At 41.2% G+C, this 15,554-nt stretch overlaps 1 protein-coding gene across 2 annotated transcripts in view; it reads left to right on the top strand.

Moving 5' to 3' along the window:
* The window catches only part of PHF21B (PHD finger protein 21B), a 145,274-nt gene that overhangs the window by 20,352 nt on the left and 109,368 nt on the right, over window positions 1–15,554 (top strand). The gene's annotated exons all lie outside the window — the stretch shown is intronic.

Here is a 15,554-nt window from a genome sequence, read left to right as displayed (position 1 = left end):
ATTAATTAAAATCTGAGGCCCTCTTTGATATAAAATATTTAGTTGTTTTCTTTCTTTTTTGTTTGGAATGTCAGATGTTTGTGCTCAGCTGGCAACTAATGGTAGCTGCAAGTTAATTTGGTTATTGTTTTTTAGGCATTGCTAAATATTGAAATCCTGTTCCATTATTACATTAACTGTGGTCTTCTCTGGATTTGAATTTGTAAAAATAGTGGCTAAGGTTTTGGAGCAGGACTGATTCACAGCATTTTGAGGACTTATTTCTGCTGTGACACAAGACAAAGTACTGGCTGTTGGTTTTCCCTCAGAAAGCAGTTGGCTGCATATGTGGAAGTGGTTGGGTTTAGGTTGGGAGAAAGTCCTCAAAACCAAGGAAGGGTCCTAGAGTCTGATCTTTCAGGAATCTTGAAGATTTCCAAGGGCTATATTGGTAATTTGGAGAACAAACTCCAACTTTGTCAGTGTTCAGTGTGTGCCTATAGCAAATTTTCCTCTGTGTTGTGCAGGACTGTGGGTGGAATAGTTAGGTTCACTTCAGACCATCTGGAACTGCCTGTTCACCTGTGTGAAACTCCTTTCCAGAGCACCCAGACATCTGGCACATGTGAAAGTCTCCAGTAGAAGGGAACTTATTAAAAATGTATAGAATGGTGCAATTTTTAAAGGAAGAAGTGTCATTACTTTCTCTTTTTTATAAGTAAAGGAAAATAATATATTTGCAAATATAATTACAGATTTGGAAACCACATGCCAATTATTTTTATTAAAGGAGCTTCCAGAAACGTTTTAGGAGTCTCTTGGTGTTAACCCAGGCACAGAAGTGTGGGGAGAACTTCTGTCTGAAGAGCTTTCAGTTTAGAAAAAGATAGATTATAGTTCCACTTCCACAGAGTGGCAGCTGAGGCTCAGGTGTGTTTAGCAGGGCAGCCAAGGTTGTGCTGGGAAGTTTTGCAGCAGAGCTGGAAACTGAATCCAGGGCTTCTATGTCTAGTTTGTCAGTTTACCCACATGGGCATCCTGTAAAGGTGCTGCTCTTCTACACTTCTTCTGGGAGGGATGTGAGCGTGCTAAATGAAAACATTTAGAGTGCTAAATAGTATTCCTGATGGCAGTTTTGTTGCAGTGTGAAATAAATGAAAAAAAGGCCACTGGCCTCTCCAAACAGCCATAACGACAACAACAACAACAAAAAACCCCTCCACAAAGAAACAAAAAACTCCACCAAAAAAAAAAAGAACAAAGCTTCGTTTTTTATCCTTGATGAAATATTTATTTGGAAGCAGCACAGCAAGTTGGAACAGTTTGATTTGATTAGCAAGTCTAAATGTATTAGCAGCAAGACAGAAACTATATTACGATTAGTGCTAATTAGTTGCTCTGATTACTTCAGTCTGCAGTGCTGTTTGACAGATGTGTTTCTGTGGTGCACTACTGAAAGAGGAACATGCTTTACCCTTGTGGTGGTTCTTTTCTTCCCTTCTCATGATATCTTGGTCTTGTCATTGTTTGCTGATGAAGTCTCCACTGTGGCTACTGCAATTTGTGGCTTGGCAAATACAAATACTCTCTTAAAAGTGAAGTTTAAACAGGGAAATAGTGATGCATGTGCTCATATTGATGCTTGACAGTCCTAGAGGAGGCCTCTTGTTCTCCATGGAAATGGTCACAGCCAGCCCATCATCCTTGATACTGCCCATAAGCCCTGTCCTTCAAGTCTGATCCAAACCTTCATGGAATACCATGAGAGCTGCTCCTGTGACTGGAGAAGACTTTGGATCAGATGTGTTCACTAGACAGAGAAATCTGCCTTCCCTGCCTGCTTAGCCCTCAGTCTCTAACACACAGTAGGGACTACTAGTGTCAGGATTTGTAGCAAAGAGGATCCTTGGGATCAGATTAGGGAGAATAAACCCTTTGGGTGAAGTGTATCCCACAGGGCACAAACAGCCTCTTCTACTGGCTCACTCAAGTCCACCTGTGGCAGGGAATCATGGAAACCTAATTGCTGTGTCTGACTGAGGAGCAAACAAGAAGGAGAAAAAGCATTCTGGAGCTACAGTTCATGGTCTATAGCCCACCTCAGACTCACTGCTCTGATAATCACAAGGTTCTGAAACATCACTATAAATTGCAGGTGCTTCTTCAAAGAGAATCCCTTCTCAGGTTGGGTGTCCCTTTTTTAGACAGTCACTCTCTAGAACACTGACTGTGGATCATTTGACGCAATCAAATTCTCCAGGAGCTGTATCTAGCTAACCTCACTGGCTCAGCCTCATGTTGATAAACACATTAGGCTCTGACAATCATTCTGTTCCTTAGGAATAAATGGATACAATTTTGAATGTCCTGGTTTTGGTGTATGAGCAATAATCCCATTATCAGTCATCCAGAATAAAGGGCATTATAGACCTATGCACTTTATTTGGGCTATTTGGGGACAGATAAGCTAGAAATATGAATTTGTGCAAGGCAAATGTTTTCCATCTTTCTCCAAAACATACATCTTATGTTGCTGTGCATGTGTTTTGCTTGTTGCTTTAAAATAGTAGTTCACAGACTATGAAGTGCTTCTATCACTAGGCAGACATGATAGGTCAAAGAAAAAGGAATCATTTAAATGTGTGACACAGTTACTTGTTAGTATGACAGAAAATGCCAGAGGTTAAACATTTGGGATTGCCCATGGAAAACATCTGAAGATTGCCAGACAGCTAGCTCTGGAAGAAAGGTCTTGGATGCTAATACTACATGAGTGGACAATTCATAGCCATAAACTCTTCTAGAAATATGTGTATATTTCCATCTGAATGAACTTATGAGGCAAACTTTAAATAGAGAAGGTAAAATGTAGAGTCTGTCTTATCATTTTAGAGATGAGATGATTATGTCCTTTGCCAATAAGGCTGTATTTCTGGATGTTTCTTTTGGCAGATCACTGATCCTTAGTCACTGCTATGATAATACTGAGCACTGAAGGGTTTTCCTGTATTGTGATGTCCTGGGGATCACTGTGTTATTTGTATCTTGTACAGTTCTTAGGGCTTGTAGTTAACCTGCAGTGCAAAATCAGGGTAAACTGTATGGTGAGTAGGGAAGGATCAGCTAACCTAACTCGTGAAGAAATGTTAGGAGATATTTGGTTGCTGAGTTTTTTTTTTCTGATGCTGGGATTCTGCCCTTCTGCAAAACTCCGGGCAACCTTAGTTGGTGCTTACTGGCTTTTCTGGCTGTGTGGCATTTCCCAGGGGAGCTCAGCATGTGTCAGCCCAGAGCCCAGAGCCTGCAGTGAGCAGAGGACAAGAGAACCATCACAGAGGTTGGGGCAAGAATGTCAAATGAAATAAATTTGAGAAATACATAAGAAAGAGAGAGCGGAGGACTGTGCAGAAGGCAGGAATGGAGGAGACTGAGTACTTATAAGCCTGATGGCAACTTCACCATGGCTCTGCCTCCCATGGGTGCTGCCCCCCTCTGAACACCCTTTCCCAGCTGGGAGTCCTCCTTCAGGATTACAGAAGGTGTCCCACTTCTTGTCTTCCAACTTCCTTTAATAAAAAGACTTTGCTTTTGCATTTCCCTCTCTTCCTCAGCTCTCCAAGCAATTAATAAGCACAAATTAATACCAAACTCCCCAAGCCCTTATTGTAGATAAGGCTTGTCCCCTTTTCTTCTGTTCACACATGGGTGAGGAAAAGTATGGGGTTAAGTGGTGTGACAGAAGTCATGATGTTTGTGACAGGAGTGGGAAGAGATCTTCTCACTGGTATGCAGACTCACAGAGACTTTTTGCAGTTAATAACCCCTTGAAATCAAAAGCTTATAGATATATTTATGGATCTGGACTTATTCTGAGCAGTTGCACTGTCTTTGTGGTATCTACCTAATCAGCAGAAGATGTTTCACTGAAATAATTATGCCCATGTGGTTTTGCAGCTGTAGCAAAAAGGAACTGCACAATATCTCTTTAAATAGTATATGAGGTCTGCATGTTCCCAGTGCAAATGGAATACTTTTCTATAGCTTACACTTTTTACTTACAGCTTAATACTTTTTATAAGCTTACAAGCTTCTAAAGTGAGCTGGTTGTCATAATGAGTGGAAAGCCATCTGTGAATGCATGGCTTCCTTGGAGCATTTGTATGTAAACTACAATGTCATGGCAAGAGTCCATAGAAAACCTCCTCTGCTGACTGGAATTATAGAAGGTGGTTTCATTGGTCAGCTGAAACAGGAAACTTAGGTGAAGGAGAAAAAGAGTGGGTGAAATTAATCATAGAGCTTTGAATATGGAAAAATTGAATTTTCAGAATTAAATGTAACTTTAAAAAAGGCTTTAGAAGAGACATAAGGTAACCTTCTGGCTGTCGTGCTCAATTTGTCTTGATTTTTGGCAGGTCACCTGCATAGGCCATTAAACTGATTGTCTTGGGATATATGCTAGAGATGGAGTAAACTCCCTAATATTAATTTAAGAAAAGGGTGATAATGGTATCATGCTGACAGTGTACATTTATAGCAATCAATGCTGGCAACTGTTTCTTTGAAAGCTATGAAACCTAAGACCATGAGTTTCCATTAATGAAAAAAAAAATTAGAGACATGCCTAAAAAATAAATTAGGACAGCTTTATACCAAGCTATTAAAAGCTGTGTTTTTAGAAACCATTACTTGGTTTCTTGCAATGATCAGAATGTTGCATTAAGGGCCTGCTGTACTTCTTGCAGAAAGGTATCAGAAAGCCTGGAGAAAGCAAATCAGCTCAGAGCCCAACATCTATTATTAGTTACTTGGCCAAATGACAGTACCTCTAGCACTCAGGATGGTATCTTAACAACCAAAGTCTGAAGTTAAATTTGCAGTTAAATTTGAAGTTAAATTTGTTCTTTGTATAGGCATATGTGTGTATTGGTATGTAATCTCTACGGATGTATGGAATTTCATCATGAGCACAACAGAGCTTTAGCATCCCTGCAAATTTTTGTCTTTAAACTGACTTACAGCACATCCTTAAATTAGAGACCCCCATCTGAGTTATTTTAAAATATGTAATCCTAAAATATAAAAACTTTATTCTACATCCCCACTGATGCTTCTCTTTTGCCAAGAGGAAGTAAATGGATATGAGCATAACTACCCCAGATAGTTGTTGCCTGTGACAGCTAATCAAAAGCAAAACTCTCAACCCATCTAGACAAAAGCTGCTGTCAAATATACAGCAAAGCTCACTTAAAAAAGGAACACTTTTCCCTTTGCTGCTGTAGTTTAGTTATCACAGTTAGTCAGATAGATACATAATAGATACAGTAATTTCACTGTTTTTTGAAGCTGATAATGTTTTTGTAACTATAATATTGCAGGTCACACTGTCTCTTATATAGCTGGCCATCCTCAATAAGTCTGTTTTGAAAAATCAGGTGGTGGTTGTGCAATATATGACAAGTGTCTTGTTAGATCTAATCTTTATATAGAACATGCTTAGTGGTGTTCACTATGTAATACTTGCCCTGTTGAATTTCAATTACTGTCATAGTTAGGAAATTCTGATTTAAAGGGTCCTTCTAGATGCAATGGAATGCTGCCTGTATTTAAAAGTGACAGTTTTCTTTCTCTTGCACTTTCTAGTATTGTTTGATACCCAGTGTCCTTTGCTAGGTCACCCTGTGTGATATGACAGACCAAATGACAGAATGGGGTGCAGCCAGGTATGTTATGGTGCCTGTGTGCAGCTGTATTAGGAAATGAAAAGGAGCTTGTAGTCAGTGCAGCTTTGTCTGTTCATTTGCAAATGAAAAAATCACTTGAAGTGCCTGACCTTACCTCTTGGAGGTATTTGCTACTCTTCATGGATAGGGAATATAACAATGGTAATTGTTTTTTGGAACCTGTTACTGCTGTACTCAGAATTATGTGCCCAAAGTCATTGGAAATAACACAGTTGTGTTTTAGCACTGTGAATATCCAACTGCATACCACAAAGATTTGTCTATATAAAAATGTTAGCAAAATATAACTGTGTTTTTATATGTTACACCTGAGCAATTCCTTTCTGGATGTTGTGCACTTAAACTTCTGCAAATTCCCTCTCCTTTTGTAGGAGAGCCTATCTGCTGGCTTACTTTCTTAGCACAATGTAGCCACATAAAGCATCACTGGCTTCAATTTCCTCCTGAACCTCTTTAACTTTAATCTTGCAACCTCCTGCCCTCTCTAGTAATGCTTCCCAGTTATCAGGCAAGAGCAGGGGGTCACCAGGGTTTTCAGAATTTGATTAGCACCATTGTTATGAATAATTCAGATTGTTTGGTGCCAGCACAAGTGATCCAAGTAGCAATTTGAAAAATCTGATTTAGGATTTATTATATCTGAAAAAAAAAATTAATTAGTGCTGCTGATGAGGGCTCTTGACTTTGTCCATTCATATTGATGAATTTAGTGCCAGTGAAAAGCAACATTGAAGCAATCCAGCAAAAACAAGTGTTTCTGTGGCAGAGCCCGTGTTCTATTACAGATACCCAGGGTGCACATGCTCCTTCCTCCCTGTTCCAGTCCAGATCTTTCACTGTGTACCCTTTTCCTCCTAAAGAGCAAGTTTCTGAAAATCCATGTAGCTGTAGTAACACACTGCTGTCAGTAAAGGAAGGTGTTCCCTAAGTGAACATGTGCCCATTAAATAGTTTTTTGTGATCCTACTGAATATTAGTTAACAGAATATTCTGCTTCATTTGTTCTGTAAGAAACTGGAACTGCAGAAATCCACATTTGGGAGCAGAGCCTAGTTAATGACAGTGGGTTTGCCTCTGATGTAAGTTGTTGCATTTAACTCTGCCATCAATTTGACACAAGCCTCTGCAATGCCTCACCATTTGAACAGTAATAACAGGACCTCTGCATGTTTAGGACAGTTTTGCACTGCTTTTGTTACAGAAATAGTTGGGGGCCACTGCAGTTACTGTACCTCTTCTCCTTTCCCACCTTGTCTGAACTTTGCAGTCTCCCAGGCAGTAGGATGTTAATATTTTACACATTGAGGCAATGAGAAATCAACGAAGAGTTTTTCAGGAATGCCCAGCACTTTCCCCTGCTTGTATCAGAGGGAGCCCTTAGGCCACTCTGGAAGATGAGGCTTCATGTCAGTAGCAAGCACAGCACCCCTTGCCTTGAGTCCAGAGTAACCTCACAAGGGTGAACCAGTGTCAGTCTGCTGTGACTAAGTACAGCTTGGAAGTTTTCATCCTATGAAAATCTACCAAAGTCCAATTGGTAGGTATTTCCAAGAAAACACAAACCTGCACTTCATCTTTGAGCATGTGGCTGCTGGCTGTGTGCTGTCTCACATCTTCCCAGGCAGCATTAGTTGTAGGTGTCATCTGACAGGGGCCCATCCTCAAAACTTCCTTGCTTCCCACCTGAAAGAGCCCCAGACATTACTCCATTGGCAAAGTGGCAGCTGCTGAGGAGCCCTCTGTCCTGGCTAGTGTGGTCAGACACTAGATGGTGATCAGATTCCCTTGGCAGTGCTGCATTGTGCACACCCAGCAGTGTGCCAGGCAGAGGGAGGGGTAACCTGGGAAGAGACCACCAATGCTGATACTTTGGAGGGAAAAAGGGGAAGACCATGTGGCCATAGGATACAAATCATGTGAACAGTGCAAATTACCAAACACCCAGTGCAAACAACTAAATAACTATTTAGTGCAATACAACAGCTAAGTAGAGCTTGGAAGTTTTCATGCTATGAAAATCTACCAAAGTCCAATTGGTAGGTATTTCCAAGAAAATACAAACCTGCATTTCACCTTTGAGCATGTGGCTGCTGGCTGTGTGCTGTCTCACATCTTCCCAGGCAGCATTAGTTGTAGGTGCATCTGACAGGGGCCCATCCTCAAAACTTCCTTGCTTCCCACCTGAAAGAGCCCCAGACATTACTCCATTGGCAAAGTGGCAGCTGCTGAGGAGCCCTCTGTCCTGGCTAGTGTGGTCAGACACTAGATGGTATCAGATTCCCTTGGCAGTGCTGCATTGTGCACACCCAGCAGTGTGCCAGGCAGAGGGAGGGGTAACCCGGGAAGAGACCACCAATGCTGACACTTTGGAGGGAAAAAGGGGAAGACCATGTGGCCATAGGATACAAATCATGTGAACAGTGCAAATTACCAAACACCCAGTGCAAACAACTAAATAACTATTTAGTGCAATACGACAGCTAAGTAGAGCTTGGAAGTTTTCATGCTATGAAAATCTACCAAAGTCCAACTGGTTGACATTTGCAAGAAAACACAAACCTGCACTTACCTTTGAGCATGTGGCTGCTGGCTGTGTGCTGTCTCACATCTTCCCAGGCAGTGTTAGTTGTAGGTGCATCTGATAGGGGCCCATCCTCAAAACTTCCCTGCTTCCCACCTGAAAGAGCCCCAGACATGTTGGAGCCTCAGCCTGGATTCTGTAGAGTGGGGCAGCCACAAGACAATTTGTGGCTTGGCAGAGGCAGCAGTGTTTTGCACAGTGCCTGTTTGCTGTGCCCCTCTTTGCTCCATTGGCAAAGTGGCAGCTGCTGAGGAGCCCTCTGTCCTGGCTAGTGTGGTCAGACACTAGATGGTGATCAGATTCCCTTGGCAGTGCTGCATTGTGCACACCCAGCAGTGTGCCAGGCTCTGCTCCTGTCAGCTGTATGCAAATCCCCAGCACTGATGTTAATGCCAGTTTGGTTTTCATAGCCTGGTGACAGCAACAGCCCTCAATATTAAACACAAGTACACGTACACAGTTACAGCAGTGATTACTCTAGATGTTCAGCTAGTCATAATATTTGCACTTGGCATGATAAGGAGCTTTGAATGATAATAGCACTGTAGTAGAAGCTTGTTAAAGTGACAGTAACCCTGGTGTCAGTGTGGAGTTGTGCACTGGCGCCTGCGTTCCTGCAGCTTTCCCACAGAATCCATCTCTCCCTTTGCTGGATGCAATGTGTACAAAGTGCTCAAGGATCCTGTGTGAAACCCTCTAAAGTTCTCTCAGAGTTTCGTCTGCTCTAAGGCAGCACTGAGACATGAGGAGGAGTGTAGTTGTTAGGCACCTTTTTCTATGTGAATCTTGTTTCATTAAAATAATCCAGTCCTGATGTAGGATAATCCTCTCAATAGACAGTGCTTTTATTTTCTGACAGCAAAGATGCTCTCAGCTCCTGCTCTGCTTCTTTGACTGGTACCAGCTGCAAAGATGAGCAAGTAAGAGTCACACTGTCCTGTCATGTCATGGCAGCATTTTGTGTTTTGTCCTTTGGTTTTGGCTAAAGTGAAAATTTAGGAGAAGAGTAACAGCAACCATCCCAAACCCTGTGTCTTTTTCCAAAATGTAACCCTGCAGGCTGGCTTTTATTTTAGGAATTCAGTTGTGTCAGTAAGACCCAGGATATTTCTGCTGTCAAGTGAGCAGAGGCCAGCTCCTCAAATTTGCTGGCAAGGTTAGTGCTTGGGTGCCATTGCACCCATGGGTATCACTCAGTAAACCTGAGCCAAAAATCCTCCACTTCCCAAAGTGGCACGGTCTAGTCAGAGTTCTCCTGGTGCTCTAGGTTCTTTGTCAGAACTCTGAATGCCTTGTGAATGCAGGGTTGTCTTTATGCAGTTACTGCTACAGCCAAATCTGTCAACACCTGAATGCTCCTTCCTCTTCCTTAGTGTGCACTGCAAAACCTTGGTCTGTGCTTTACTTGGGAAACCTTCAGCCCATGATGGTGTCTACTGGCCCTTTGGATTTTGGAAAGGGGTGAAATAAAATATGTTCCAGTGGCTGAAATATTGTAATAGCTGAGTTATTGTCCTCAGGTTCTGCCAGCAGCATGGTGTGAGGATGATCTGCAGAAGCACTGGGTTTTAGCAGCCCCAGCTTTTGCAGTCATGCCCCATTCCTGTCTGGTGTGCACAAGGGGGACTGACTGCAGTGCTGGGCAACAGAATGTGTAGAGAGAGCTCCTTGGGGAACAAAATTAAATATATGCCTGAAAATCTGTACATAACTACAAAAATACTAAAAATATGTGTTTATATAAGTATATGGAAGACTGGTATATGAATGCTCTTGAATTTTTTGTTTTTAAAGTGCCTTTTTATAGCTAAGAGACCTCTCTGGTAAGTAACAGGCACTTTTGAATTAGTCTTTAATTTGACCCATCTTCAGGAAAGCTCTTCCCATGCATTAATGGAACCCCATGGATCCCCCAAGCTCTTTGTCAGGGATTGTAACACCCGGGTCTCCTCTCCCACAGCCGCCTTTCTGATGCAATTAAGGACAAGAGGGATGCAGGAATCACAGGACTTAGCCCAGAACAAACACTAATGAAACAAATCTAGTGATTTCAAATGGATTTCTTGTTAAAGCTGATGTTCTACAAGTAATAATCACATTTGGAGCAGGCTGTATTGGCAGATAATGTGCCTTTAATGCCATCTTATGACTTTGTCTTCTTTTCATCAGAAATAACTGGGATTGGAGCCCATTATTTGCCCAGGAAACCCACAGAATCCCTAACTAAATGTAGTCACCAGAGTATCCTCACTCAGGAGAAAAAGTTGCTTCCTTGAAGCCATTTTGTTGAACATTTAGTGTGCATTTTTATTCCAGATCTGTGTTTAATTTGCAATATTTCAATTTCCATATATTGTATGTGTGCTTTTTTAAAAAGTTTGGAAAAGCTCTTTTTTAAATTGAGTTTCAGTTTTGTTTTACTTTTGAAAAAAAAATAATGTGCACTAGGCAATTCATTTATGTTAAAAAAGAATATATGAGGAGTTTGAATAATTTGGCAAAAGACAGAGTATTCTGATTTGAGACTATCATTTGCATAGTTTGTTGTGAAATTCGAAAACCTTGGAGCCAGTTAAACTCTGAGCCAGTAGATATTTCTTTTTCTAGACACAAATCAAATGAGGCACTGACAAGATACTTGTTTTATCCTTTACCATCTTGGGTGCATGTGTATGGCTACCTAACTAATGCTAGAGGTTGAGGGTATCTATTAAATGTCACAAAATTCAGTGTGTTTATGCATATTAATTATGTTAGAATTTTCCACTTCAAGTTCATTTATGTTATAATATTGTGCTTGTTTCAAAATCACTAAAGCATTACAGGGTGATTGTAATTATCCCAGAAATAGCTGTTATGCATATACAGAAATAGAATTAAAATATTAAAGTTTGGAAGTGTATCAAGCATGTCTTAATATGGAATTGCAATATTTAGCCACATTTAACTCTGTATTCAAGCAATGTCTGGCCTTAGCCATCCAGTTGGGATTTCTGGTTTCCTGTTTGCAGCACTAGTTTTGATTGACCTAGTTTGTTTCAAAACACAGGAGGGCTTTTGTCATTTCTTATTTTATATTTGTGTTTGTCTATCAGTTCAGGACGAGCTAAAGGTGACCTGATTTTCTGTCACACACCATGCTAGAATGCACAAGTGAGGTTGTACCATCTGCAACTGCTGTGATAGCATTGGCAGTGGCAATGGGAACACAAAATCACTATTTCCTTTCTGTAACTTCCTAGGAATTGTGACAATTCCTATGGATGTCAGTCACAGCTCAAGATTCTTTCTCCTGCTTTTTACAGAAATACAGATCAAAAAAGCATGTGTCCAGTCCCAAGATCTTACAGTCTAAGTTATCTTAATTTATAATAAAAATCAGCATGCAGGGTTATTATGGTCTGAAATAATACAGTGACATACTTTTAGAAGGAGCTGACTTCTAGACAAGTGCAATAATAAAATTTTGTATGAATAATAAAATTAATTTTAAAATAAGAAAAGTGAATGTGTTATTTGCAGTTGTGAAACGCCAGTACTGAACCTCAGCAAAGCCTTGATATTCTGGTTTTGCAATAATTGATTTTTGGTGAAGAGGGAAAACATCAGCCACAGAAGTGATTTTTCTGTGAGGAGTACTAGCAACTTCCTCCGTGCCTGGCAAGACCAGCAGCAGGTTGGCTCTGAGGATGGGCACACTGCTAATGTGGAAAGCCAGGGCACTGGAATATTTCTCTGTCTGCTCTGGGGTGCCCTGACCCCCAGGGGAGCACTGACTTTGACCCTCCTTCATGGAGAAAGTTTCCTAGACTTCAAGATAGACTAGAAACCACAAAAGTATGAAATAGATTATAGAGAGTAGTGTAGGTGTGTCACTTGGTGAGAAATTTAGGTTTTGGGATTTTTAGTATGGTGTGGATGGAAGCAAGATGAAGGGCACAGGGTGTTGTCCTGGGTTTCTTCTCCATGCTTCTTCTTCCTTCTTCTCCATGGGTTTGGGTGGCATTTTGTAATTGGGCAGAAAAGTCTGCACTGGGGGCTCCTTGGGATCAGTTATTGGGTTAAAAAGGAAAATAATCCAGGTGTCAGTTCTTAATGGGATAGTTTAAAAGACCTTGTGACAAGAGATTGTTGGCCATTTTGTGCCTTGCTGCCAAACTCACAGTTGTGAGACTGTTTTACTGATAAGAGATAATAAACACCCGAATCCAGACATGAATTACTGTCTCAAGTGCCTTCAATCCAGACCCAGAGAAACCAATAGCTAGGCCATTTAGAAAGGCTGGACACACCTCTGTGAATCATATTTAAGAAGGAAAAGCCACAGGAAGTTCCTTTTTCCTGCCTTGGAGGCAGCAGCCCCAGGCTGGGATCAGCACCAGGAGCAGCCCCAGGAGCCCAGCAGGGATCACAGCACCAACAGCAAGAGGAATTCCCCCATGCAGAGCTCAGGTGAGATTTACCTTTTCAGTGCTGCAGAACTCTAAAAAGTCTTTTCAATTAATAGAGCTTGAAAACTGATGAACCTACAGACACCAGTTCTCTCTCAAGTCAGAGAAAAGAAAAAGGTGAAGACGTGTGATGAGAACTGTGGTGTTGTGAGGTTTTCAGGACGAAGTGAGAGATGAGAATTTGACTTCAAGTTTTTAGAAGGTTGATTTATTATTTTATTACATTATATTAAAAGAAATTATATACTAAAACTGTACTATAGAAAGAGAAAGGATACAGACAGAAGGCTAGACAAGAATGAAGAATAAAAACCCATGACAGACTCAGAGTCTGAAACAGCTGGGTTGTGATTGGCTATTAATTAAAAACCATTCACATGTTTGCATAAACAATCTCCAGTCTACATTCTAGAGGAGCAAAACATGGAGAAGCTGAGGCTTCTCATCTTCCCAGGAGAAAAAATCCTGGCGAAGGGATTTTTCATAAAATATCACTTTAACAGAGAACAACATGGAAACACCAAGGTCAGTGGAGAGAGAGGAGGAAGAGGGGATACTCTGGGCCTCAGAGCTGAAATTCTTCTGCAAACCATTGTGAAGGCTGTAGTACACCAGACTGTTTCTCTGTAATTCATAAAGCTCATAGGGGAATTCAGCATTCACCCACAGCCCGTGAGATCTGGAGAATGTAGATGCTAAAAAAGCTGTGATCTGACTTGAACAGAGAGAGAGAACCTCTGATTTCAGAGACAGAGGAAGAGGTCTCTTTGCTTCTGTGTTAGAACAGCTCATCCTTAAGACTTGTACCCCATAATCCAAAATGGCCACGAATGGTAGTTGTGGGAAGACTTCCAGAGTGTGGGAGGGATTCCACGTGCAGGCAGGTGCTGGGCAGACTGTTTAGCCATGAAATTAAAGCCACAAGAAACTGTTCCTGTGGTATGGCAGGAGAGACTCTCCCTAAGTGAACTGAAGAAAGACTTATTTTTAGAAGTGGTAGACTGACTCAAATCCCAGCTTTTGTCTCTTTACACTGTTGGTGGGAAAGAAAGAGGAGCTGGGGGGAGGAAAGGTGGTGTAAGGTTTATTTTAGTTCTTATCATTCTTCCTTTAATTATTTTAATAAAATTTTCTTTATTTTCTTTATAAAGTTTTGGGCCTGTTGTTGCCCTTAAAATGTCCTTATCTCACCCCATGAGCTCAATTTTTAATCGATCTTTATACCTTCTCTGCTCAATTAGAGCAGAAGAGGATGAGTAGATGATTTTTGTGAGTGCAGTGATGTTTGGCCAACAGTCAGTCTGCTACACTTGAGCATTCTGGAGTCTTTTTTTAAGGAGTAGTAGCTTGGACTGAAAACTATGACTGGCAATTGTGCTGTGTGACTTTTTATCATCCTGTCTCTCCACTGGGCAGTTTGCAATCAGTGTGTGCTGCAAGCTCTAGCTGGATAAGCTTAGTGGAAAGAGCATGTTTTAAAGCAAATTTTTCCTGAGCACAATGTTCTTTAACCCCTTTTCTGAATAATTAGTTGTTGTTTAAAAGGGATACTGCAGTGGATGGGCAAGATTCAAAGCTCAGGGAAGCCAATTCTATTGATTGCAGAGGTTCACAGCTGTCATGTCTCTTTCTTAGAGAGGGGTCTCTCATTTCCCTTCCTTCAGGGCAGAGTGAAAGCCTTGCTCCTGTGGCCTCACCTTGAGTACACTGGGCAGTTTTGGGCACCAGAATATAAAAAAGATGGAGAATGCTCAAAGGAGGATACAGAGATGGGAAAAGGCCTGGAGGGGCCACCCAAGGAATGGCTGAGGGCACTGTGTCCCCGTCTGCAGCTGAGGGTAGTGGAGCTCTGCTTTAGTGTGGTAATGTGCAAATGCTTTGGGATCCTTGCATAGGAAAAGCTTCCACCCAGGTTGTTACAGCATGCTCCACTTTCACTCTAAACATGGGGGATGCCTAGTGTATCACAAGTTTTGTGGGCACACTTTTTCTTGAGGTAGTCAATTCCATCTCTTATACAGAAGAAGAGACAAAAAGGATGAAGAACATGTTATGGCTGGGAATCTATTGATTGAAAGGGGAGCTAGGCCAGAGCACTTATGCATTTATTAATAATCCTGACAGGTCAGTATGAATGGAGAATGGCTTGTAAGTAGGTTTGCAACCGTTATTGATTGTTGTCATTTTCAGTATCAATTACCTTACTACTTGGGAAACAAAGTAGTCTGGAAGCTCCTCAGGAATGGTGAGCAGAGGCTCTGGCCTGTCTTTCTGCTTCTGCAGGGAAGATTGAGCTGCTTCTTATGATGAAATGGAGCCCTGTCAGCTGTGTGGGTTGGGCTTTTAGTTCAGTGTTGCTGGCTGTGCTCTCCACCTCCTGCATGCCATCTGAGTTCATTGGCTGTCATTCCAGAAGGGAGACATCCTTTTCTTTTTTGAACTGCTTCCCAATATAAATTTCTGAAAAAAAAAAAAAAAAAGGGGGCTAAATCCTTATGTGTTAGATAGACAGCCAAAATTAATGGTTGTTATTTGTCAGCTGATAACCACTGAAAAGAAAACATATCTGTCACTCACCCCTACAATCAATGTTGTGTAAAGCCATGCATATAATGGCTTGGAACAAATGAGAGTATCATGGTATGAGCTAACAGAACTGAAATACAAAATCCACAAAAATCCTTTTAAAAGTCTCTCTGATTTCAACAGCTGGCAGTACTGATCACTCAACACATCTGTAAGATCAAGGTTGTTTACAAACAGTTTAGGGAGCAAGGGAAGGTGTGTTTTAAAAGCATA

This window comes from Haemorhous mexicanus, chromosome 5, assembly GCF_027477595.1.
Source record: "Haemorhous mexicanus isolate bHaeMex1 chromosome 5, bHaeMex1.pri, whole genome shotgun sequence".
Taxonomy (NCBI): domain Eukaryota; kingdom Metazoa; phylum Chordata; class Aves; order Passeriformes; family Fringillidae; genus Haemorhous; species Haemorhous mexicanus.
Note: the sequence above shows the minus strand (reverse complement) of the source record. Positions and strands in the feature narration are given on the sequence as shown.